Source organism: Prionailurus viverrinus, chromosome D2, assembly GCF_022837055.1.
Source record: "Prionailurus viverrinus isolate Anna chromosome D2, UM_Priviv_1.0, whole genome shotgun sequence".
Taxonomy (NCBI): domain Eukaryota; kingdom Metazoa; phylum Chordata; class Mammalia; order Carnivora; family Felidae; genus Prionailurus; species Prionailurus viverrinus.
The window spans coordinates 44,328,677-44,352,704 of NC_062571.1; the positions used below are offsets into that span (position 1 = coordinate 44,328,677).

General features: G+C 43.2%; 1 long non-coding RNA gene across 7 annotated transcripts in view; it reads right to left on the bottom strand.

The window, feature by feature from the left end:
* LOC125148363 (uncharacterized) overlaps positions 1-24,028 on the bottom strand; it is a 253,679-nt gene that overhangs the window by 89,661 nt on the left and 139,990 nt on the right. For 5 of the 7 annotated variants that reach the window (XR_007145511.1, XR_007145517.1, XR_007145512.1 and 2 more), the window contains exon 4: positions 2,212-2,309. This is a non-coding gene — a long non-coding RNA (uncharacterized LOC125148363). The remainder of the gene's footprint in view (positions 1-2,211; positions 2,310-24,028) is intronic. The other 2 variants (XR_007145515.1, XR_007145516.1) reach the window with 1 other exon arrangement.

The following is a 24,028-nucleotide window of genomic DNA, read 5'->3' on the forward strand; positions in this document are numbered from 1 at the left end:
AATTATAAATTTCTAGAGATAAAAATAAAATAACCATTTGTTTCACTGTTTTAAAATTTAAATACAAATTTCAACTGAAGTAACTTGAGTTCTGTTTGTTGGTCTTTAAAATTACACTTAATTTCTAACTGATCATTTAAACACAGATGTATGGAGTAAACACAGGAGTTGAAGACATAAACTATACCAGAGAGCAGCTCAAAGGATTCTAAACTTTTAAGAATTTATTCTTAAAACTGACCATGTATAGCTTGAGTCAATGTGTCCCAGGGGCCAAATGTATAACTGGTGTTTCTCTAAATTAATTTCAATGTTAAAGATATTTTTATTAAAGCTTAAGTAATAAAAATTCATCACTAACTAGAGAAATTGCTTAGAGCTTAGATCACAAAAGGAATTTTGGGGGGAAGAAAATGTTATTACTGAAATTGTTTAGAATCGCTGGAGCATGAGAATAATATTGTTTGGGGTTCAATTGTGTCCCTTCAAAATTCATATGTTGAAGTCCTAACCCCGGCACCTCAGAATGTGACTGCATTTTGGAGATAGGGCCTTTAAAGAGGTAATTAAGTTAAAATGAAGCTTTTAGAACAGGACCTTAATCCAATCTGACTGGTGTCCTTAGAAAAAGAGGAAATTTGAACACACAAAGCAGACACCAGGCATGTGTGCATAACAGGAAAGACCATGTAAGGACACAGAGAAAAGACGCCATCTGCAAGTCAAGGAGAGAGGTCACAGACCAAACTAACCCTGGCAACACTAATACAGAAACTGCATGCCCTCCTGCTTAATCTTGGACTTACAGCCTCCAGAACTTTAGGATGCTGTCCTCATGCCTGTGGGCATACTTAGGAAGAAGGAAAGCCACTGTCACAGGGCATGGTGCTGAGGCCATTTCATAAGGAATAATGGCTTTTAGAGGACAGAGGAAGCCCAGAAAAACACACCAAGGTTGAAAAAGCCACAGATGCTTTCTCTGCAGCTTTCAACACAGTCCCTGCTTTCTTTCCTAAGCAAGTCAGCACTTCTCTAGAACGGAGTAGGATTAGGAACCATAAGTACTGACCCAGGTGAGGATGGGTTGCTGAGAAAGGCAAAGAATAGAAAGTGAAGGCACAGTTTATCCAGGAGATGACAGTCAGGGGACAGGGTGGGCTCACACCCTTAATAGCCCTCTCTTTCTCTACTTCTCTCTCTCCTTTTCTCTCCTTCCCCAACCCCTCTGGTATAGCCATCCGCATCCACATTCACCCACTCGCTGTGTCTCACCAATTCAACACCCTGTGCTCCCCACTCCTGTACTCAACTCAGAGTACCCCTCTTTCTCCCCCTGTCCCTCTCCTCCTCCTTCTCCAGTTTTGTGGTGGCAATAACTGCATTTACAGTCTGGGTCATTAGGCTGCCCCTGGGAATCCTGCTGTTGAGCTCTTTCGGCTGGGAGTTGCTTGAGAGAAGCAAACACCCCAAAGGAAGCTCAGACGGTTTTCAATTATAGATCAGTAGAAATCTCCCGTGGAGTGTGGTCCTCCAGAACATCTGTGGGCAAGCTGGGGGAGGGGCTGGCGGGGCAGGAGGGCGGGTTTAGCTTCAGCAAATGCTAAGCATTGCAGGTTTCTGTCCTACTCCCCCTGACCTCTACACCTATTTTGACCCACCTGGAATGGTATATAAAGGATGAGGTGACAGTGGGAGCAGATGCCTCGATGAGGAGAAGGGTTTTATCACTGACTTTGAGTTTAGAATTGCAGGAGCATAGTGGCAATAAAAAGCAGACCAACTTTCAGTCGTCAATTGTTTTTCAATTCCCTGTAGACAGTGCATGCCCTGATTGTGTCCAGCCAAGGCCAATTTCCCCACTGCCTTGCCTTTGAGACACTGCTGTCCACCTGGACATCAGTGACCTTGCTCATGAGTAAAACATAGCCAGTCCCCTCTTGGGATAAGTCTTCTCAGATTGGCATGTCCTTCCTCCTAAGGTGTGGAGCAGTGGGGGAACTGCAGAAACAGAGGTGTCTTGGGACCAAGGTAGGGGAGCGGGGTAGCTAAGAGCTCCTCTTCCTCATGCTATTGTGGAAATCCTTCAGAAAAGCAAATACAAACTAGGGACAACAGAGATGTATCGTGGGACCTGGAATTCTTAATGTCATAGCAAATGTGTTTTCTCATGTCATATGGTCATATTCAACCTTCAGGCGTTCATCTGCTTACCTCCAGGCCATTTCACTTGGCTTTTTCCAACAGGACCAGTAAAGAATTCTTCTATATGGATACTTAGGGTTTCACTCTCCTCCTCAGCATTGCCTATGCTTGGCAAAAGAAAAGAAATAAAAACAAAGGATTGAAAGAGTTTCTGAAATAAAAGAAAGGAGATCCAGTTTATAATCCTGGCTTGCACCCTCACTAACTGGGTGACCATGGAAATTGTCTACTTCTCACTCAGCTTCAAAACAAAAATGGGGATATAAATACTTGCTTAAATCACTAGCAAGTGAGAAAATAATTGATAGGCCATATTTAGAAGTGCATACTATAATGCCAATTAAAGAAATCATTATCATCATCATGTAAGATTCAGAATATATTAAAGTTAGCATACTATCAGGAATCAAACCTGGAAGTTTTCTGAGTTTAATCTCCACAATGAAGCCATGCATACTCAGCATGAGAACTGAGTATCAGGAACATGGCCTATGGTGTCAGAAAGACAGGTGTTCCAATCACAATCTATTAGTTATATAATATTACTACATGTGGCATCTGTTGCTTATTTACACTAGGAAAATAACTCTTTTCACACTGGTTAAATAAAGAAATAAAATTGGAGTGTTATACCTCTTATTGTAGTATTCTGAATTTTTTGTTCCATATTGTTTACATGGGATTTTTCCCAGTCTACCTGCCAGAGATAATCAGAAGGACCAAACCTAAACCAATAATTGTTCTTCATCTCTTTGGCCGTGAATATTGGATCAAATATGAATATATAATCTAACTTGATACAATGAATAGCACATCTAAAACTTTTAGTGAGAAAAAGACCCTCTCTTTCTTCTCTCTGTTGTTTATGGAAGGAAGATACTCTATAAGCTTAGAACTGTGTTTACCACCTTGCCACCTGAAATGAAAAACAGACCTGAACTGTGGAAGCATATCAAAGGGAAACAGAGCTAGGAGATGAGACATATGTTCCAAATAACCTCATGTGAGTCCATGGATCTATCTATTCCAAGTCAGCTCTTCTCTAGTATTTTCCATTACATGAACCAATAAATGGTTTCCCATCTTTTTTTTTTAAAAGTTGTTTTAGGTTGAGTCTGTCTTAATTACATCAGAAAGAGAAATAATTAATGAAGTAATTAGAATCAGGGGTGGGCTATTAAAAGTGATTACCTTTAAGATACTATTGACTGTTTCATTACAAGATCACAGGAACCCCTCCATTACTGGATGGGAAGTTGTTCACTCACATCATGCAGATACAAGCCATACAATTTCACTTGTATCCTGGGACTCAAGCTATGTACCTTCAAAGGTTAGAGTATTAAGTAACTTTGAGAGAGAGAGACCAAAAAAAGACAAGACATTAACTTCTATCTGTGTCTCCCAGTCTTCACAAGAATTATGTTTGTTTTGAATCCCCTTGGAGCAGAAACCAAAATGGAAGCCACTAAAGTCAGGCCTAAGAACAATGACACGTAAAGTTTAGGGGACAGAAAACCCTAGTGAAAGTTTCATTTTCAAGTTTTATAAAAGAGAGAAGAACTAAGAGTGGTGAATACAAGTCTGTGATTCCTCAGTTCATAAGAGGACTCTCAGCCTCCTTGCCCACAGGCCCTGGAGGTTCCCCAAATTTCCCCTGCCCGGCCAACTACTGAAGAAATTGCCAGGCAGGACTTTTTCTAAATCCAAGCTGATGAAAGTTTTATCTTCATAATTACCATCCTGACAGGAACATATGGCATCATACAGATACACACCATTTGTGGGGTCCACTCTGGGGCCCAATGAAAACAGGCCAAGATGAGTACAGGGGAGCTCATCCCCCCTCAGGAGTTCAGCCTAGATATTACTAGGGAATTATGCTGAAAATACAGGCAACAACTCCCACATGCCACAGACATTCAGTCTAAATCACTGATAAATTTGAAATGGAGATACTTGAAATAAGTTTATTGCAGCAACAATGAGAGGAGAAAATAAAGCTGTAGAGTAAAAAGTATAATTGTAAGTCTGGTTAAAGTTAATCATGAGGACAAACCAGAATGAGTGTTCTAATCCAACACAGCAATTTTTCTGGAGGACGTTAGTAAATGTGGAGATACAATAACTGACATGCCCCATGCACTTTACCTTCTGAAGTTTGGTTGCCTTGGAAAGCTGGCTGTCAGGATAATCAAGTAGAATTGTTCGAATCCCAGACTTTGGCCACTTATTCCCATGGAATTTCCATCCATGAGATTTGGGAGTCTCTTTACCACCCCTACACCAACATGGGTTGCTTCTTCCATTGTGAGATGGTATGTAACAAACCACATGGCAGATTTAGATGTGTGCCTTTTGTCAGCCCAACCCCAGTGGCTGGTTAGCAGAGAGGATTCAGGGGAAATATTAAAGGACTGGCCTATGTTCTTGGAAGTGTGAGCATAATCTCTGCTTAGTCTTTTCAGAGAGGGAAAATCACACAGGAATCACACAGAGAACAGTGTGGTTCCCTTCCTGCCTCCTTGCTTCATGAGTCCCAGGCCATTCCATGGATTAGGGTTAAGGGTCTGTGTTTCTTCCCTCGTGGTATGCACAGGACCATGCAGTGATTTTATTTTTCCCAAAATTGTTATGTTGTAAGTTTATTTGTTTGTTTGCTTTTAACCTGTTTCATAAAAGTGGCCTCAGAAACACATGCTTTCAGTGTATAAGGGATCAAGAAAAATCACACAGCATGAATCCACCTTCCTTTCACTTCTGCTTAGCTTTGGAGGAGTGAGCCAGTTTTGTCCAAGTCCTGCTATGACTGTCTTTTATAATGATGCTTATGTAGGGTCATGTTGCTTCCTCATTAGAAGAGGATCTGCTTACACTCTCCAGGCAAGGAGAGGCTGGGCTCAGGACCTGTGCTAGTATCTCTGGGTCGATAGAGAAGACTGGACATCAGGTCTGGTCAGCTCGTGTATCCGGAGCTGAGGGAAGCAATCTGGGCAGGTAAGACAGGGAGAAATGAACCCCACACCCAAGTTCTGAAAGGTTCACCTAAAAAAGGGAAAATCTTGCTGCTGATAGTAGTTTCCAGAAAAATCCGACAGGGGTCAGTGGATCCTTTGACGCTTTCCATTCACTTCCTCGGTGAAGTGAAGGAGATGGATCTACAGTGAAGGCAAGATGTTTCCAGGCCTGCAGAAGCAGACTTTCCAGCCCAGCCAGGCACTGGGAGACCCCTTTTGTTACCATGGAAACAACTGTGGAAGAGGAAGAGTAGATGGCACACTTTAACTCCGTTTAAATGCAAATTCTGCAGGTAATTAAGAGGCAAACCACAGTAAGAACATTACAGGAGATATATAGTCACTGGAAAGGTAATAAATGCCTGCCTTGAAATGGATATAATGAAAAATTTGACAGTTTGTCTCAGCAAGAGTTTCCATCTTTAAAAAATCTCAACCATTTCTATCTTTCCCTCCAGTTTTGGAAATTGTCATTCTAGGGATTTTTTTTTTTTTAATAACAAAAACTCGGGCTTACAATTGTTTTAAACTCTTCTCATTAGCAGGTGTCTCCTGTCTCCCCCAGAGCCCTCACTGAAGCCTTTCATGAACTGAAGCTTCATTGACATTTCAGCTTCAGGTTTCCTGTTGTTGTTGAAGAATCAATTGGTTTGAAGGGGAAATTTTCCCTTCTGTTCATTTTCCTTCAGTTGTCCCTTGGAGTGAACATGTATGTGGGCTGCTCAGTTACGAGCCCCCACCCTCCCCAACCACCCTGGTCCTTTCCCAAGTAATTGGAAGGTTCATCCCAATAAGCTCAAGTGGGAGGAAAGGAGAGGGTCCAATCAGGGCATATTTTGGCTGGGAATTAAAACTCCCAGGACTTGCTCCCTTCCAGATGAATGGTCTGAATTAGCGCTGAAATGGCAGCAGGATAGGCCTGTGTGCCTGTACTTGAAAACAGTAGCAGCTCCTTAATTAGAGTTTCATTGCTTTTTGACGCCTACGCACATAATGAGGGGCACTTGGCTCTGAGTGGAAGGGACTGTGATTGCTGGGAGGCTTTCAGCAGAGTGGCTCCCACCCCCACACTGCTTTGCACAGGTGTGATGCTTGCTTCCCCTTCAGCCTTTCCCCATGGAGACTTTGACCAGTTCCTGCCCTACATTAAATCCACATTTTAAATTTCCTACATTGAAGCTGGCCACTTTTGGAATCAAATTGAAGGGGTTGGGTTTTTTACAGTTGAGTGTTGATAGTAGGGATAGAGAAGAGGGCTTTGTTTTTAATTCCCTGCCTCAAAATCTCATTATTTATATTTGCATCATTAAAATTAAAAATGAATCATAGGAACTAAGAACTGAAAGAGATTTTGGAGTTTTTCTAACCTCTAGTTTCTTGATTTGGGGTCCGTGGATTTGTGTCAAGGTAATCACAAACACCTTGAAGAGTAGAATGCACCCTACTGTTGATGTCAGGAACTACAATGGATCTGCTACACTAAAAAAATAAACAGATGAAAGAGGGAGGGAGCCAAAGCATAAGAGACTCTTAAAAACTGAGAACAAACTGAGGGTTGATGGGGGGGTGGGGTGGGAGGGAGGGGAGGGTGGGTGATGGGTATTGAGGAGGGCACCTTTTGGGGATGAGCCCTGGGTGTTGTATGGAAACCAATTTGACAATAAATTTCATATTAAAAAAAAAATAAACAGATGAAGTACTAATGTTGTATTATGGTGTCTAGTGCAAAGAGGTGGTCCATGCTTATGAATTCTTGGATGAATGAATGACTAAAACCGTGATTAATTAAGGTTTGACTGCTCTTCCAAAGACATTCCATCTAATGCCATCTCCTCTCTCCTCATCCCTATCAGGCAGGCAGAGATAAGTACATCATCAAATGAAAAGAGAAAGGGAAAACAAATGACACATAAACAAGAAAACTGGAGACATGTATTTGTTTTTGGCACATCATTGATGCCCTTCTACAATCATGGCAGCTCAAGACAAAAATACTCTGGTCCACAGGGTACATGGTGGCTGGGAAAGTCCACATGGCAAAAGCATGGATGAAAGACTGTCAGTGCAGTCTTCAGAGCTGACCTCAGCAAAGATGTTTCCAATTCCCCACAAGTACTGAACAACGTCTTGAGTTGATAGTGTCGCAGGCACGTATACAGTAAGGTTTCCCATGTTAGGCCACTGGCAGCACTATTAGTGGAGAAAGAAGCAGCTTTGGACAGAGCTGTGTGTTCTATTCTAGGGGAACCAGAGCGCTCCCTGATGGAGCCTCCAGCAGGAGGAGAGCATGCTGACCATCTCCTGGCACCCCAGAGCCTTGCTTTAGGTTTCTTTCTCCAACCTTTTTTTTTTTTTTTTACCTTTTTTCCTGATAAGACCAAAAACAAAAAAAATATTTTTTTACCCTTGAAACAAATAAATAGCTCCCCCATTCACATGGCATCTGTGTAATCCAAGAGCTATAAACACATACAGTCTCCTGCTTCCTAGAGGTAGCCCTCACCCCACCCCCCAACCTAGGGAATGGGTACACATTCCAGCCTTCATAACCTATGAAAGTAGTGAGATGCCTGGGTTAAAGATCTTTTTAGGAAAAGAAATGCAGTGGTAACGCATCCGAAAATGATCTAGTAAAAAACAGTTCCAGATAAGCAATCAAAATGAGAATTAATGGAAAATGGTCACTCCTGATGAGCCTTAATGAAAAAGAAGTACATCATAAACCCAGCCTGCTGACAGTCCAGTACCAGAAGGAGGATGGAATAGCCAATGATGAGCTTTGGTTTGGGGGACAGGGGTAGTGTGGAAGGCTCTTACCAACCCCTAAATGACTCCGCAAGCCTTAAGGAGAAGGATGCTGACCCAAAACCAGGTGAAGCAAATAGAGAAGCTCTTGGAAAGGACATTTGCCACCTGCACAGGTGAGAAGTAGGTTAACCTTTGAGAGATGAGTGTGCTTCTCGGTACAGTGGATCAGAAAACACTGAAACTCCTAAACCTTATTCAAGCATATATCTCTTGGCCTCAACTATTTCTACCTATTTCATCATCTGCCAGATTTCATTTGTTAGTTTGTGTTGTGGACCCCATGAAATAACACAGGTACAGATCTGTTCCCAGCACCTAATGGGTGGTAAGTACTGAATAGAGGATAGTCCACCTTTTTCACTAGCTAGATATACAGAAATAACCCCCCAGACACCATTTGGAAGCTGTGACTGGGAGGGATTGCTTTTCTTGACTAAACAGACCCTCTCCAGTGGCTCCAATTATATTATGAGAGCTTTTACTTTTTATGACAAAAATTAATTTTCAATTACCTCTATTTGAAGATAAACTGGTGGAAAGAATCCCGAAGAGATGGCAGAAAAAGATGAATAACAAGGAATCTGTTCCCCTAATGCTCTTGGTTATTACTATTAAATCATCCAATCCAAGGAGTTTGCAGCAGTGGCGGCAGCAATTACAGGAATTCACAGGGGCTTCCAGGATGGAAAGCACATCACATTTGTCCTTTCAGCCATGCCACTCCCACAGCACTGGAGAGCAGTCTCTCTATTCAACCATGCCTCCTTGGTGATAGTAGGAATCAGCTGCCGTACCTTGTCTGTGCTACCACTGAGAGTCTAGGAAACCACCTAAAAGTGCCTGGCCCCCAGGGCTGGTTCAGGAGCAGCTCCCACCTCCCATTCCACCTGTGATCCAGGCAGAGTTCTCTAGTGCAACTAGACAGTCATGATGTCCTCCCCAAGGCTTCCAGAGCCATCTCTCTAGTCTCAGTCCTGGGCAGTACTCTACACTTGTGGTCACACTGGGCACGTTAGTGAAAGCACTCAAGCCTCTACTTGTTTTATTTCCTGCATCTGGGTCGAGGTGAAGGTATTGTCAGCCCCAAGGTGGAGGGGAAAGATTAAAAAGTGGCCTCTCCTTTAGGACTAGACCCATGCAGGGCAGGCTGGGAACATGCTTTAAAGCATCCCCTTAAGACAATTAGGGAAGAATGGAGATACACACATCATAGTAAGTACAAAATCCTGGCATTTATGAATGAAAAGTGAAACATAGACAGCACAGCCAACCAAATAAAAATGATGTTGGAATAAGCAAAATGTGGTTCCATGGAGAACCAAATGTTGACATAGAAGATAAATTTATGAAAAATGGTCCACAAACAGTCTCCCATCACTCTAAAGCCCCCCATCCTTTGTGTTTCCAGCATACTGGGCAAGCCTTCATTAAAGCCCTCCTTGTTCTGGGGATTTGTGTACATGTGTTTTCATATATATTGAGATCTTAAATGGCCAGTAATACACCTTAGCTATTGCAATGCACTGAATGTTTGTGTCCTCTCCCTTTGTATGTTAAAATTCTAATCCAGATATGATGGTTTTTGGAAGTAGAGCCTTTGGAAGATAATTAGGTCATGAGGATGGAGTCCTCATGAATAGGATTAGTGCCCTTAGAAGAAGAAATCAGAGAGCTAGCTAGCTCTACTTTCCATCATATGAGGTTACAAGGAGAAGACAGCCTTCTGTGCCCTCACCAAACACTGGATCTTCTGGTACCTTTATCTTGGATGCTGCAACCTCAAGAACCTTGAGAAATAATATTTGCTGTGTAAGCCGCCCCAGACTGCAGTGTTTTGTTACAGCAGCCTGAACTAAGGCAATCATCTTTGAATCTCCAGTGTCTGTTAGTACTTCTAATGGGTGTAGATGTTTGGGGACTGTTTATTGAATGAATGAACAGATTTCAGACTTAAATATGTGAATGGGTTAGGGAATGAATGACAGAGCAGAACACAAACATTCAGCTCCCCAAATGATCAATTTCCCAAGAATGAGCATCAATAATTACAGATGTATTAAAAGAAAACTTTGCCGAACTGAAAAGAAAATATTTTAAGAGATATGAGATGAGAAATTTAGAGGGATCATCACCTGCTGGACAGAGTTAATAGTAAGGAAATATGCCCAAGCATATCCTATGAGGAGGAGGGAAAAGCTTTCAATTTCAAAGATAAAGAAAGACTCCTGGAAGCTTTCAGGCCAAATAGGAAGGGAAAAAACTTAGAAGCCATCCTTCAAAAAGTCCTTTGACTTAACAAGAATAAAACCCTGAGTGTTCCTAATTCAACAAAGGAGAAAATGGAGCAGCTCATCTTACAGACAGAGGTTTTAGGAAGAGATTGTCTTTGTTTTGGCATAACCTGTTATTCCTGAGGATCGTGGAACTTCCCACAGGACCTTTATCTGCAAAGACTCCAGGAAGCATGGCTGAGAACCAGCTGTCTCTGCCTTTGTGGGAGGAATGTGGGTCCCAAGGCACCTTGTCACAGCTCTGGAGCTCTGGGCTCCTACTGAGCTGCCACCTGTCCCAGGGAGAAAAGCGAGAGGAACAAGCATAGGATCCACGATTGCGCAGAAAACAGTATCTTAGGTCTCAACTGTGATCCTTGGAAAGCCCTGCTTGCAGTGTAAACTCTTGGCTGGTGTCTGGGAACTTATATGTCAGGAGGGTTCCCATCACAACCTGATAAGAGTGTCACTCACTATGTTGTTTTTGTGAACAATGTCGTTTATGCTGAACACCTGTTTTCTTTCTGGGAGTTTGGAATTTTGGCACATCCAGGTAGAGGCTACCAATGTGATCAGATCCCAGTAAAAATCAAAACAAAACAAAACAAAACAAAACCTGGACTGAGTCTCTCATGAGTTTTCTTGGTTGGCAACACTTCACCCACATTCTAGGGAGATTAAGGGTGTCCTATATGATTCTAGTGGGAGAGAACCCTGGATGCTAGAGGCTGGCCACCCCCAGACTTTGCTCCTGTGTTTCTTCCCTTTGCTGATTATACTTAGTATCCTTTTACTTGTAGTACCTCATAGCCACAAGGATGAGTATTTGCTGATCCTGCCAGTATTCCTAGCAAAGTCAGCCCCAAATACCTGACCTTTCTACTCTACCAGTATCCCCACATGAACTGATCTAATTGTCTCAATCTAGACAAATAAATATAAGAACCTTTTAGAGTGACTGTCTGCACAAAATTCCACAAGCAGATGAGCTGGAGAGTAGCATGATAAAAGATGGAGAAAGAAGGAAAAGGCAACTTCCAGGTCCCAGGATTATCATGGAGATATTTTTAGCAAGAGAGCAGCCTGGAGATGATTCTTGAAGGCTCCACCAACATGTCAAACAGATGCTCAACATTCTTCTTGAGCACCCCCCCTGTCCTGCCAGGCCCTTGCCCATTCCTCCTGGGATGATAAAGAGCTTTATAGACCCTCTAAAACACAGACATTTTTTTTCCAGCTGTGCCATCTAGTTGTTGGGTTGTTTTTTTCCCCCCTTTTAACAGGCATTCAGCAGAAAGACTCATCTGCTGAGACATAGATGGGACAGTGGGAGAGTGGGGGATGGAGCGTAGGTGTGTTTGTGCAGGGTGGGTATGGAAAGGGAATAGCATGTGGAAAACATTCTCAGACACATAGAAAAGATGAGGTTTCAGAAGGTCCCTGGAGCGCACATGTACCAGCACCTGGAGTGGTCAGCCTCAGCCTCCTCCCACCCTCCCACCTTTGCTGGGACCTCCCTAGCGGGCTGGCTTTGCTCTTGTTCTGAGACTGTACCAAGCCATGAAATTACCACAATGGGACTCTGTTCTACCCATGCCTTTGCAAGTCAAAGCTGGGTGTCCCTGAGATGAGAAAACACTGTTACCATTGTGATGGTCAAAGACACAGTACCAAATTCTCTCAGCCAACTGGCCATTACAATTGGTTACTTTGTGAAAACAGTGCTGTCAATATCTGCCTGACAATGGGGATTAAAGTACAGTGGGTTTTTTTTTATATATAAATCTAATATTACAGATTCAAGAGACTGTCAAGAGGCAATCTATGCCCTTGGCTCAGCCTGTGTAATCTGAAGTATCTCTGAAATATCCAAAATACTTATCTAGACATACAATAATAGGTACTCCATAACGGTAATTGCTTTTCTATAGGTCTTTAAGGAAGATGGTTTTTTGACCTTCTTTTAATTGGTATCAAGTATTATTGAACATTTGCTGCATATCCAGGTACTCTGCTGATCCTAGTTATGTAGTTGTCCGAAGAATTGATCTTTGGAGAGTATTGTAAGGGTTACAGCAATGCAGTGAAATGCTCACAGATTGATCTCAGGTCAACCAGACTGCATATATGTGTTCTTTCCTCTCTAGAGGAATTTCTCAACCTCAGCACTATTGACATTTTGGGCTAGATGATATGTTTGTGTCGGCACTGTCCTGTGCTTTGTAGGATGTTGAGCAGCACCCTTCACTTCTACTACCATAAGACAGTAGCATCCTTCTAGTTATGACAATCAAAAAATCCCCAGACATCACCAACTATCTGCAAGAAGGGTAGGCAAACCCCCTTATCCCACCCCTACCCCATATTAAGACCCTGCAGCAAGCTGCCTCTAAAGCCTTGCTACTCAAAGTGTGGTTCAGGGACCAACAGTTTCAGCATCCGCATCATCTAAGAGCTTATCAAGAATGCAGAATTTCATGCCGCTCTTTGGTCCTACAGAATCAGAATGTGCATTTTAACAAGATCTGCAAGGTGATCCCAGTATACATTACAGTTTGAAAAGTGTTGTTTTGAGGTACCTTGTGGTCATTTGCTCCCAACAGATTTTCCTGGACAAATTCAGTTTCTGAAAGTATTGTTTCTTAGCAGATTACTCATAGATCAAATTATATTGTTTCAACCAAAGACTGAAACCTTTCTGTCAAAGGATCATAAATGTTTTAACTATCCTTGGTTACTACAATATTTTCCTAAAAGCAATCACCTTGGGATAGGGTAAGTAGGGCACTAAACTTTAATCAGCTTACCCATGCATTCATTTATTAATTTTTGCCAAGGAAGTTTACTGTGCAGGGCACTTGAGACACAGGGTGTTCAGCAGCCTGGGCTGCCATCTGGAAGCCCTGCTACTCTCCATGATGCCCAGAATGAACCTCAGCTGCTGGATGCAGATACTTCTCTGCTTTTCTTTGGTCTCAGCCCATTGTTCATGGTCCATACATTTCTGAGAGCACAATCTGGACTCATTGTATTCACACAGAACCAGCAGTTCAAGAATCTATGGGAAGGGGGTCTTGACTTTCAATCTGTCTATTAATCTGCTTGAAATGCACAATAAGGGCCAGTCAATAACCTTATGGTTAATAACTGTCTGATTCATAAAGAGAAAGGCTAAGTCCACCATCCACTGCTCTGGGGCGGAGGAGGGGGCCAGAAAGAACTGGTAGGGTTTGGGTTTGGGTTTGGAACTCAGAGTTATTCCCTTTTTCCTACCAGTAATCTGGCAGAAACTGTTTGAGCATGGTACATTCACTATCTATTAATGCTAGATGGTTTGAAATAAAGCCTAGGTAAGGAGGGGGGACTCTGTCCTTAACACCATAAGGCCATTGTTAGCGTTTCTACAGCACTAAGGACAAAGACTGGGCTAGATGGTCTTCTGAATGCAATTCATTCTCATAAAATTAATATTTCCAGGCATGGCCCAGTTGGAAGCTCCCTGTCCACCCCTAATTTCCTGTCCAGAGCTCATTTGTAATCAACAGAATAAACTGTGAAGCTCTGGAACTTATAAGACATAAGAGGACACTGGGAAGACTTTTGTTACTGTCACAGAGCAGGGGGTAGTGTGCTTCAGGACGCTGGGAAGCAATCATCTGATAGAGAGAGAGGGCTGCAAGCAAGTGGAATACAGGAAGAGAAGAGAAAGTGGGGAGACTCAGGGAAAGAGGGGAGGCACATCAGGGGCATGAAGTTTTGTGCCCTTTGGGAAGCTCAGGGCAGAACCCAGTCACAATACTCACCTTGCATGGCCTTGAAAACATTTCACTACCTAAACCTGTCAGACAAGATTGTTTTACATGCTCTTCTGGGTCAAGCATGCTTTCACTTTGGGAAAAATGGAACAGGTATTTTCCAGAACGGGAGAAGAACAAACCTACTCCATGATCACCCAATGGTATCAGCTCACACACTCTTTCTGTTCCATGTAGAAATGGGAAGTCTCCACCCACAGACATTTACCAGTTAGGGAAATAGTAAAAAGCCTATCCTTTATAATACTGTGCCTATACATAGGTGCCAATGTGCACAATGAATCATGATGATAGATGATAATAGATAGAAAGATAGATAAATAGATATATAGATAGATATAGAAAAATATAATATATAAAAAAAGATACTCATTATATGCCTGTATTACATAACAGAATCTCAATAACACAGAAGACTTTTTTTAATTTTTTTTTTCAACGTTTATTTATTTTTGGGACAGAGAGAGACAGAGCATGAACGGGGGAGGGGCAGAGAGAGAGGGAGACACAGAATCGGAAACAGGCTCCAGGCTCCGAGCCATCAGCCCAGAGCCTGACGCGGGGCTCGAACTCACGGACCGCAAGATCGTGACCTGGCTGAAGTCGGACGCTTAACCGACTGCGCCACCCAGGCACCCCCACAGAAGACTTTTAAAATTAACTGCTGGACCTTCAAGTTGACAGGCCATTAAGAGAATCTATAATGTCTCCATTTTCCATAGCTTATTTAAGCTGGCCCTTCACTGCCTTTCCTCAAAGTTCATGAAAGAAGAAGTTATTTTAAAATTTTATTAGTAATACTCAGTTCCATCTGTGGATATACAATTTAGCAAGATCAAGTTGCATGAAAATATATGACAGTCAGCCAACGCCATTCTTTCAGTCAAATATGCATATAGATATATTGGGTGCCTATGTACCCGGTTCTGTAGTTAGCATTAGGAATGCAAAGGTGAGAAAGTCACACTCCTATCTTGAGGGGATGTGGTATCTTGAGGAAAACAGAAACGGGAACTAGCATTTCCATTCCGATGTATCAAAAGTGCTGGAATTGAGGTGCTAGAGAGGTCACTGGCACAAGAAGCCTGCCTTCCTCATCTTTTATCTTCTGGTGGCCAATTTCCTAGAGAGTCTTTGGTCATGCAGAGAACATAAAGATCAACCTGTCTTGCAGTCATTTGGAAGTTTTATTCGCTTTGTTTCTTACTTGTTTTAATCTCATGATGCTCATTGCCATCTTGGGAACAGACTGGATCATGGCTCAAAGTACTGTATTTTAGCAAAGTGTATGTGTGTATGTACATATTTATATATGTGTGTATACATATATGTGTGTATGTACATAACCATCATGGAATGCAGGTATTAAAATAATGGAAGAAACCTGATATATCCCCTTCCATAATCCCCTCGTAGTTCAGGTTTAATCCCCTCCTGGTTCAGGTTTCTTGTGTTATTTTAATACTCACATCCCATTATGGGTTGCTAGGGCATTATCCAGGGAGAAGGGAGAGAGAGGGGACTCTCAAGCGCAAACTTCACCCCAGCCCTTGACAAGATGTCTGTACTCAAGAGACTTACCGGGATCTAATTTGCCAACTTGAGGGCCTTAGGCACTTTTGTGAAATGTAGCATATGGCTAAGAGAATTCAGTTTGGTTTTGTTTTTGTTTTTCAGTTAAACAAGGGCTCTCTACTTTCTTGGTGTTGAAAAGAGAAATGCCTCCAAATTGAAGAACAGTAGATGAGAGGGAGGAAAGTCCATAACATGGCCTGAGACTTCAAGCAGAGGTGTAGGCAAAACCTCCTGAGATGAGACGCTTCCAGGATCACAGGGTGGCATTCTTTACCGGGTAGACGAATGAAGACTGACACAGGGCTATGACACTGCCTTATCAAAGGCTGATGTATGCCAGGTGCTCAGAGCTTTAGCATAGAGATTAGAAGAGCTTCCTACATCTATCTGGAGCCCTCTCAGCATGGATGAAGTGCAATGGGATCAGAGGGAAGAATGTAACCACTGAGGAATCCTATAATTATCCTAAAAGAGGGGATGATTACACCTAGGAGCTATGATCCCTGTAACTAACTGCTAGAACACATTACCCAACATAAGCAAAGACAAGTTTCCTAGGCCTATAAATTACGACAATAGACAGTTTCCCTGGTATTATTAACCCTCTTTCTTCTGATTCACCTCCAGTGTTCTCCAATAGTCCATATGGTATATCGGAGCTGTCCTTTCTCTAACATTCCTCAGGTTCACCCCACCTGTGTCTCCACACCATCATTCCCTCCCAGACCTCTGCCTCACCTGTTACAGTATGAGCAGTATTGGATTCATCTTTATCCTTTACTCTGGGGCCAATCAGCCTCTCTTCCACATATTATTCAATCATCCTCCTTAAGACTGCGCCGCCCCCCCCCCCCGCCTCTATTCCCTTTGCCCCAAATTCCTTAGTACCTTTGCATAATAACTGAAATTCTCTTGCAATTTTTGCATTTGTCCATATCTGGGTGGGCCTGGAAAAAGAGGATTTTATATTTGGTGGCCAAGTTTTCTGAGATCAGTCACATTCAGCATTTGAACTAGACTTCAACAGGTCAGGAGGAACGTGTTGGGTGCAGAAAAGGAAGAAGGTCCTCCGAGCAGTGGAGGCAGCATGTGAAAAGGCACAGAGGTCTGGGAAACGAATGGGGCCTGATGAAGCAGTGAGTGGGAAGGAGGAGCTATATAGCACAGGGTTTAGGGGAAATAGCGGGTGATGTATATGTCAAGTATAACTGACATCCTAAAGACAAAGTCATTCTGGGAGAAATGCGAAGGATGAACTGGAGGCAGAGAAACAAATAGAATGTTATTCAAATAATCCTAGAAGGCCTGAGAAAAGACAGATTGTAAAGCAAACTAGAGCTTTGAGAGATGCTTCTGAGATGAGAGCAGTCACATCTGTGATAGAAAAGTTATCAGTGGTTAAAGCAAAAGAGGACTTGAGAATGCCCCCTGAGACTGTTAAACTGATTTCACCAAAACTTAACAAAAAATAGGACTGGAATGAACCCCCATGTTTTCATACCACTCTAGGCCTACACATAGGAAAGTCCACATGATTTTGCCTCAAATAATGCTGAGGCTGTTTGGCTGGCCAAAATCTAGAATGTTCTTCTTCGTCAAAGAAGATGCCAAGATTTTAGAGAAACTAGGAAAGGAATGATTCATCTTCCCATAAAATAGTCTTGGGTTTTAATATGCTATATGCCATTCCATCGGCTCTGGGAAAATTACCATAAAATCATATTTTTTGGATTGCCATGGGCTAGTTAATGTCAACTCAGTCCCTTCTTTATGCTACAGATGCCCACTGGGCCTGACGTGGTCTCCTTGGGTAGTCAATATTTATGAAGTCAGGCCAAGTCGCCCAGATGCAATGGCAATGACAAGCTGGGCAGTATTCTGTTCCATTCGAGTCTTTTGCGCCAGGGCTGTGGTCGTGTCTCCAGGGAGGCTGCTGGCAAGAAGCATCCCTAACGCTCAGTTGCAGGGTTGTAAATTTCAGCGAGGCTATTCAATATTCATGTAATTACCCCGGAAAGCACATTTGACATTTCATAAATACGGCAGAATATTTAGCATTTGTCTCTCTCTCTCTGCTACCTAAGCATACATGGAAAAATAATCCCCAGGGATCCCTGCTGTCTGAAATGGCAACAGTTATTGAATCCATAAATTTGATGGATCAAAGTCTTCCTTCTTCATCCCTTTCATAATTTACAAGTGGAAGCGAAATCATATGAATGAGGCGGCCTGCTGTCCTTTTGCGTGGAGCTCTGCCTATAGCTCCAGTCCCTTGTGTTTGGGCATCTTCCCCAGAGTGAGCTGTACAAACCCACAGACCCCACACAGACATGGGCCATAGCATAGGGGCACAGATGGGGAGGCCCCCAGATGTCCAGGTGGCTGTAGGCAGTGTTGATTACAGCCTCGCGCTTCAGCCTCAGAGCCACTGAACATAAATTCAATTTCCCAAGGACTCTGGGACTCTACAGATAGCAGGAGGACTCTGGTGCCTTGCACGCTGCACCCCCGAAGCAACAGGAAGACAAACTGCAGATGCCCAGCAGCCCACCTTACGGCATATCACCGAGAGAAGAAAAACACCTTGTACTACAAAGCCCAGCCTTCCGTGAGACAGTGCTGAAGACAGAGCTTCTCTATGAGAACGGCCCATCTCACGGTTGACTGGTGCTGCTCCAAATGCAGACAGGCTATTCGTGCCAGCCTGGGGAAGGACCCAACCCCTCTCCCCAGGTTGGGAAGCAGGTGTCTCTCCTCCCTGACTGAAGTGATGACCTTCTCCATCATCAACAGGCTAATGAAGATCACAGAGTGCATGTCCAGAGTTTAGGTGTCTTTCCCCAAAAGAAGCAACAGAAATAGTTTTTCATGCTTGAGGTAATAAGGTCAACAGATCAAAGAGTTATTTTCAGAGTTACGAATTATCTCCATTTGTCTTCATGGTAGAGATAAATTCTTACTGTGTATATATATTATATATGTATATACACACACGCATATATGGTATATATGTGTATGATATGCATGTATTATGTATGTGTATATATATCTAATGTGGTGCATCTGACAGTAAGTGGAGGTATGCTAATATAAGTGTATGGTTAAGTATATATATACATACATATGTATACGAATGGTCATAAATGTTAATACATGGATGTGTATAAAATCATTACATATATTGGTATTTATGGTTGTATATATGCTTGTATATACACAGGGATGTATGTGTACAGAAGTATGTGTATGCGTGCACATGAATGAATGTGTATGTATGTGGGTCTATGTACATAGAGTTCAATAAGAGTTTGTACTTAGTGTGAGTGTAGATGTAGCTAAATATATGGTTGGCACTAAGTTTTTTTTACAGATACTATCTCAGTTTATTCTCATATTGCCTTTGAAAGTCTATAATTACTTTCATTTTATCAATTCAGAAAATGAGCTTTGGAGAGATAGAAAAGTTTGTCCAGGACCACACAAGTAACAAGAGGCAAAGCTGAGATTAAATCCTCAGTCTGACACAATGTAGACCCAGTGCATCTAATACGTGTGTGTGAGACATCCATGAGACACATGTGTATATCTCCATGCATGTTGTGTAGGGATGTGCATACTTGTGTGTATGAAAGAGGTCCCCTGCAGGGGGTATGTGTGCACAGATAGACCTTGACAATTGCGTTCAAACAGGATTCCCCTGCATACCTCTGTAGACTAAGCCACCTGCCCACATTGATCCATTTAGTTTTCTAAAAGCTCTTTCTTCCCTCAGCTGTCTCTTCACAGGATGACTGTCCATCTGGAGCCCTGGAGCCCTTTAGGAACTGCTGCTGCTGCAAATGTATAAGCAACTGCCAGACTCGGATGGTGGCAAGGCCCCAACTATACCTCTAGTGCATTCTAGGGGCCTGAAGAGCCAGGGGCTGGGAGGGCTGGGGGCAGGGAGGTTTCAAGGAATGAGCTCTGGTTAACAGAGCAGTCCTGTCAGCTTGCTCCTATTCATGAAGAACGGGGGCACCTTTAGCTAGAACTGTGATTTCCCCCCCTGCCAACTAGAGTAAGGGTACAACGCTCTGAGTCACTAATCACAAAAAGAAGGGCTACCATGTCTCTGCCCAGAGTGGCTGGCAGGAGAGAGTGAAATAAGACAGAAGTACCTGGCATGAGGGGTACAGATGTGGTGCTCTAAAAACCAGTGTCCTCTGCTTGCTGAGGAGACATTGTCAACTGTAGCAGTTCTGCCCAACAGCTAGGAGGGTGTTTTCCATCCCTCTTCTTCCTTTAAAACTAGTTCATTTTGTATGTGAGATTCCACTTCCATATGACCTGCCTCCATGTCCAGGTATAGGAAAGGGAGGGAGACTCCCAACCTGGCAGCCGATCCACAATGACAAACCTGGGGGATAGGGGCTCCCAAGAGCTGGAAGGGAGGTGGAGAGGTGCCAGGCTCTGTAGGGCATCTGATTGCCAACCTCATCTGGAGCCTGTCTAGAGCAGGGCTGGGGATCTTATGGATGCTGGAATGGAGAATGGAAGAGGCTGTCTGCAAAGGAAGGCAAAAACGCAGCTGGAGGAAACCGAATCAAGAGACCACGTGGCCCCTAGACAGCAGGCAGTGACTTTGATTCTTGATTTTTCTAGTTCTGTTGGTTTGCTCCCCGATGTGGCCCTACACCTTGAGCTAACCACAGTATCCTTCCAAGAGAGCCTCCCCTTTGTTCATTGTATTCTAAGAGGGTTTCTGTTCCTTGCTATTCGGTGAGCCCTGAATTGAACAAAACACTCAGCCATTTCTGAGGGACTATGAGTTCTAGAACACTCCTAGCATTCTCTTGTACTGTTGGTGAAGACACACCAAGTCTGGCCCTGCTATGTTCTGATGCTGTGTAGTTTATGGGCTTTAGTAGAAAAACTTGAAAGGTCAGGGTATCCTAACATCACTGAGCAAGAAAAATGCCATGAAAATTTAATGTACAGTTAAGGATCCCAAATTTTAAATATTCTCAAAAGCAGCTGTCCTCATTTCTCCTGAAGATATGACAGCTGCATGTTATGTTCTGAAAAGACATCATGCAGGCAAATACCATGGGTGACACATGACATACATGTGCAGTCAAGAGTGACAGCTTATGTCTCTCTGTTCTTTAATATGTAGATAAAATTGATTCAAAATTTTATGCTATTTCTGTTCTGAAGTTTAATACTTCTACATTTTTGTGACTTCCCAGGGGCTTCTGTGTTTATGTCACCTCATTTCTCATCTATGGCTTTTTGATAACTTACTGCTTCCAGTGATTTACTTATGTCTGCCCTGAGCTGACCTGACATGGAACTCAGCCCCTGTCCCTTGATTTCCCACAAAAAGCATCCATGCATTTTGGCTGTGCGGCTGCTGTCCTTGAAGAGGCATGACAGCACTGGACAGCCAACAGACTAAAAGCCAATGACAGATAGCTCATCCTCTTCTTGGGAGGCTTGAAGTCCCCCTGCCCTCTCCCTGCTGGCAAAGTGTGTCTCAACTGCTCCTGGAGCTCCCCTCCTCCTCCTCCTCCTCTCTCCTGGTTCTCCTCCACCTGCATCTCTGCTCCTCCTTCCGGTTCATCCCTTCCACCCGCACTTCCTATAAACCTTCCATTACACAGGTCCCTCCCCTTGATACACCTCAACCCATTCTGACAATCCCTCCAGGGCCGCCAGTCATATTCAAAGAGGCCCAGTAAGGCTAGCTTTTAAACAAGTACAGTTCTCTCCCTGAATGGAATTCTGCTCCCAACAACCAAAATAACATTATTTTCCTCACCCTGGCACAACCAACTGAAGGAAACAAGGCCCCATGGAAGAGCTCACGGACCTCCTTCTGTCCTGACCCTCCTTTGCAGCTCCATCCCAGGCACTTCCCTTCAGATAACCAATCTGCCTGGAAGCAGAAGTCCACAGTCTCCACAACAAAGCACAGGCCTTGCACGGCCTGGCTTCTTCCCACAGGCCTCTCCCTCTGCCTGGAATACCTGACCTTTTCAACTGTCAAATTCCCCTCATCCTTCTAAACTGAGCTCCAATACCACCTCCTCTGCAATTTCTCCCCCAGTACTGGGGACAGAGAAGGAATTAGATGCTTCTTCCCCTGAGTTCCCTCATTTTCATCTCTGAAACAATCGCCCCATAAATCATGATGTACCTGTTTACTGTCACTTCCACGAGAGCTGTTCATGAGAGCCAGGTCTCTAACCCCTGTATCCCTGCATATTTTGCAGCTGGCAAATAACTGCTGCTCTGAAAGTGGTATTTAAATGGATGTATAAATGGAGAGTAGATGATATGTATACAGTGCTTACTATATGCCAGGCAGTATTCTAAGCTTCCTGTATATACTAACTCGTTAAACCACCTTCTCACCACAACACTATAAATATTATTGGGTATTTTACATGTGAGCATCCTGAGGCTCATCAGTGTTAACGCACTTATAAAAGATGACTCAGGTAGAAAGTGCTGGAACAGAAATCTGAATGCAACCTAGGCTCCTAATAATCATGCTGGTCTCTGAGAAATGAAAATTTTGTTTGGCAGTGGGGTGGGGAGTGATGAAGGGGTTCTTCATGGACCACAGTTTCAGGTTCACTCAATCGCATAATAGATATTTACGAGGGGACTGTGTTGACACTCTGCTAGAATCACAGCTCACAAAGGCAACTGTGTTCTTCTAGAGCAGAGACTGTTAGGCTCTCCAAAATCAAGCGGCTTTGGTGGAAATTCCTGACCCATCTTCCAAATGCAATAGGAAGTATCTATCATAAATACGCAGGGCTCCATAAAGGACAGCCATTTTCAGTCTCATTGCCATGTAGTCTAATGTAGGAGAAAGATACACACACACATGTACACACACAATAGTTTCATCAGGCTGGTGGGTGCTACAAACCTTATAGGCTCATGTGAGACCACTAGCTGTTATAAGGACTTGGGGTACACCTTGGCCATCCAAACAAGTACCCCAAGTACCTTGGCTAGTGCCAAGGAACTAAAGGCCCAACAGGGACCCAGAACCTTGACTGTGGGCCTCTGGCCCTGTTGGACTGGCCAGGTTGGGAGGAAGCTGACACTTTCTAATGCTTTAATGCCATTTGAATTGTGTCCTCTTTGCCAAAGGAAATGTTAGCCTCTTTGCTAAAATCAAACTCTAAAGGCCTCATAAAAACATTCCAGTTCCATAAGCCAATATTGACATAAGGACAATGAGAAGCATGTGTAAAGAAATTTTATTTGAGCCCATAGAAATAAACATTCACTGCTCTCATTTGTTGTTAGAATCATCATCCAGTAGCCAGTGCGGATCCTCTCTTATGGACACACGGGGAGAATGTGAGTTTGCTTATGATATTACTCACAAGAGAGGGGACACTACTTGAGCCCGTTTTTGAGCTTCTCCCAAATAGTACAGATAATATTAATTTCTGACAGTTACCAGTTAGCTGTTGCTGCATAAGATACCACGCCAAAATTAATAACTTAAATAACAAATGTCATATTTCTCAGGAGTCAGACAGGATGGCTGGGTGGTTGGTTGTTCTTGGCTGGGCTTGCTCATGCATCTGTGGTCAGCTGGCTGGTCGGGTGGGACTTAACTGGTCTAGGATAGTCTCAGCTGAAATGACTGTTCTGCTCTGTGTTTTGTTTTGTTTTCATTTTTGTTTTCATCATGCTAGTCCAGGCTTGTTCTCATGGCAGTCATAAGAGTTTAAGAGAAAAGCGGAAGTATAGAGGGTCGCCTGAGACTGGGAACGGATACACCATCACTTCTGCCACTGTCTTTTGGCCAGAACAGGCCCCAAGGCCAGCCCAGATTTCAGGGTAGGGAAATGAGTGCCATTTCTTGATGGGGAGAACTGCAGAGTCACTTTGCCATCAATGTAACACACTGCTCAGTGGTGACAGGGTGAGCAGGTTAACTACCATTTGCAAAACACCGAAGACCCACTATTACCTAGTGTTTAGTATCCTTACTTTTAAGATGAGGAAACTGAGACTCAGAGAAGCTAAGCAACTTGGCCAAGACTACAGAGCTGGAGATTCAGAAACCTGAAATTTAAAGCAAGATTTACTGGACTCTAAAGCCTATGCTTTTTGCATTTCACCGAATGGACCTGACAGCCCTCTATGCTCTAAAATATTGATGTGAAGGAGCAACTATGCTTGGCGCTGGGTGTTCATGAGGGATGTGTGACAAGGGGGAGGATTAGCCTAGGCTCTGGGAATAGGTAGTGTCCAAGCACACAGGCTGGCACAATGGAAAGGAAAATCATTTTAGAATTAGACACCCCTGGGTCTAAACAGCTATAAA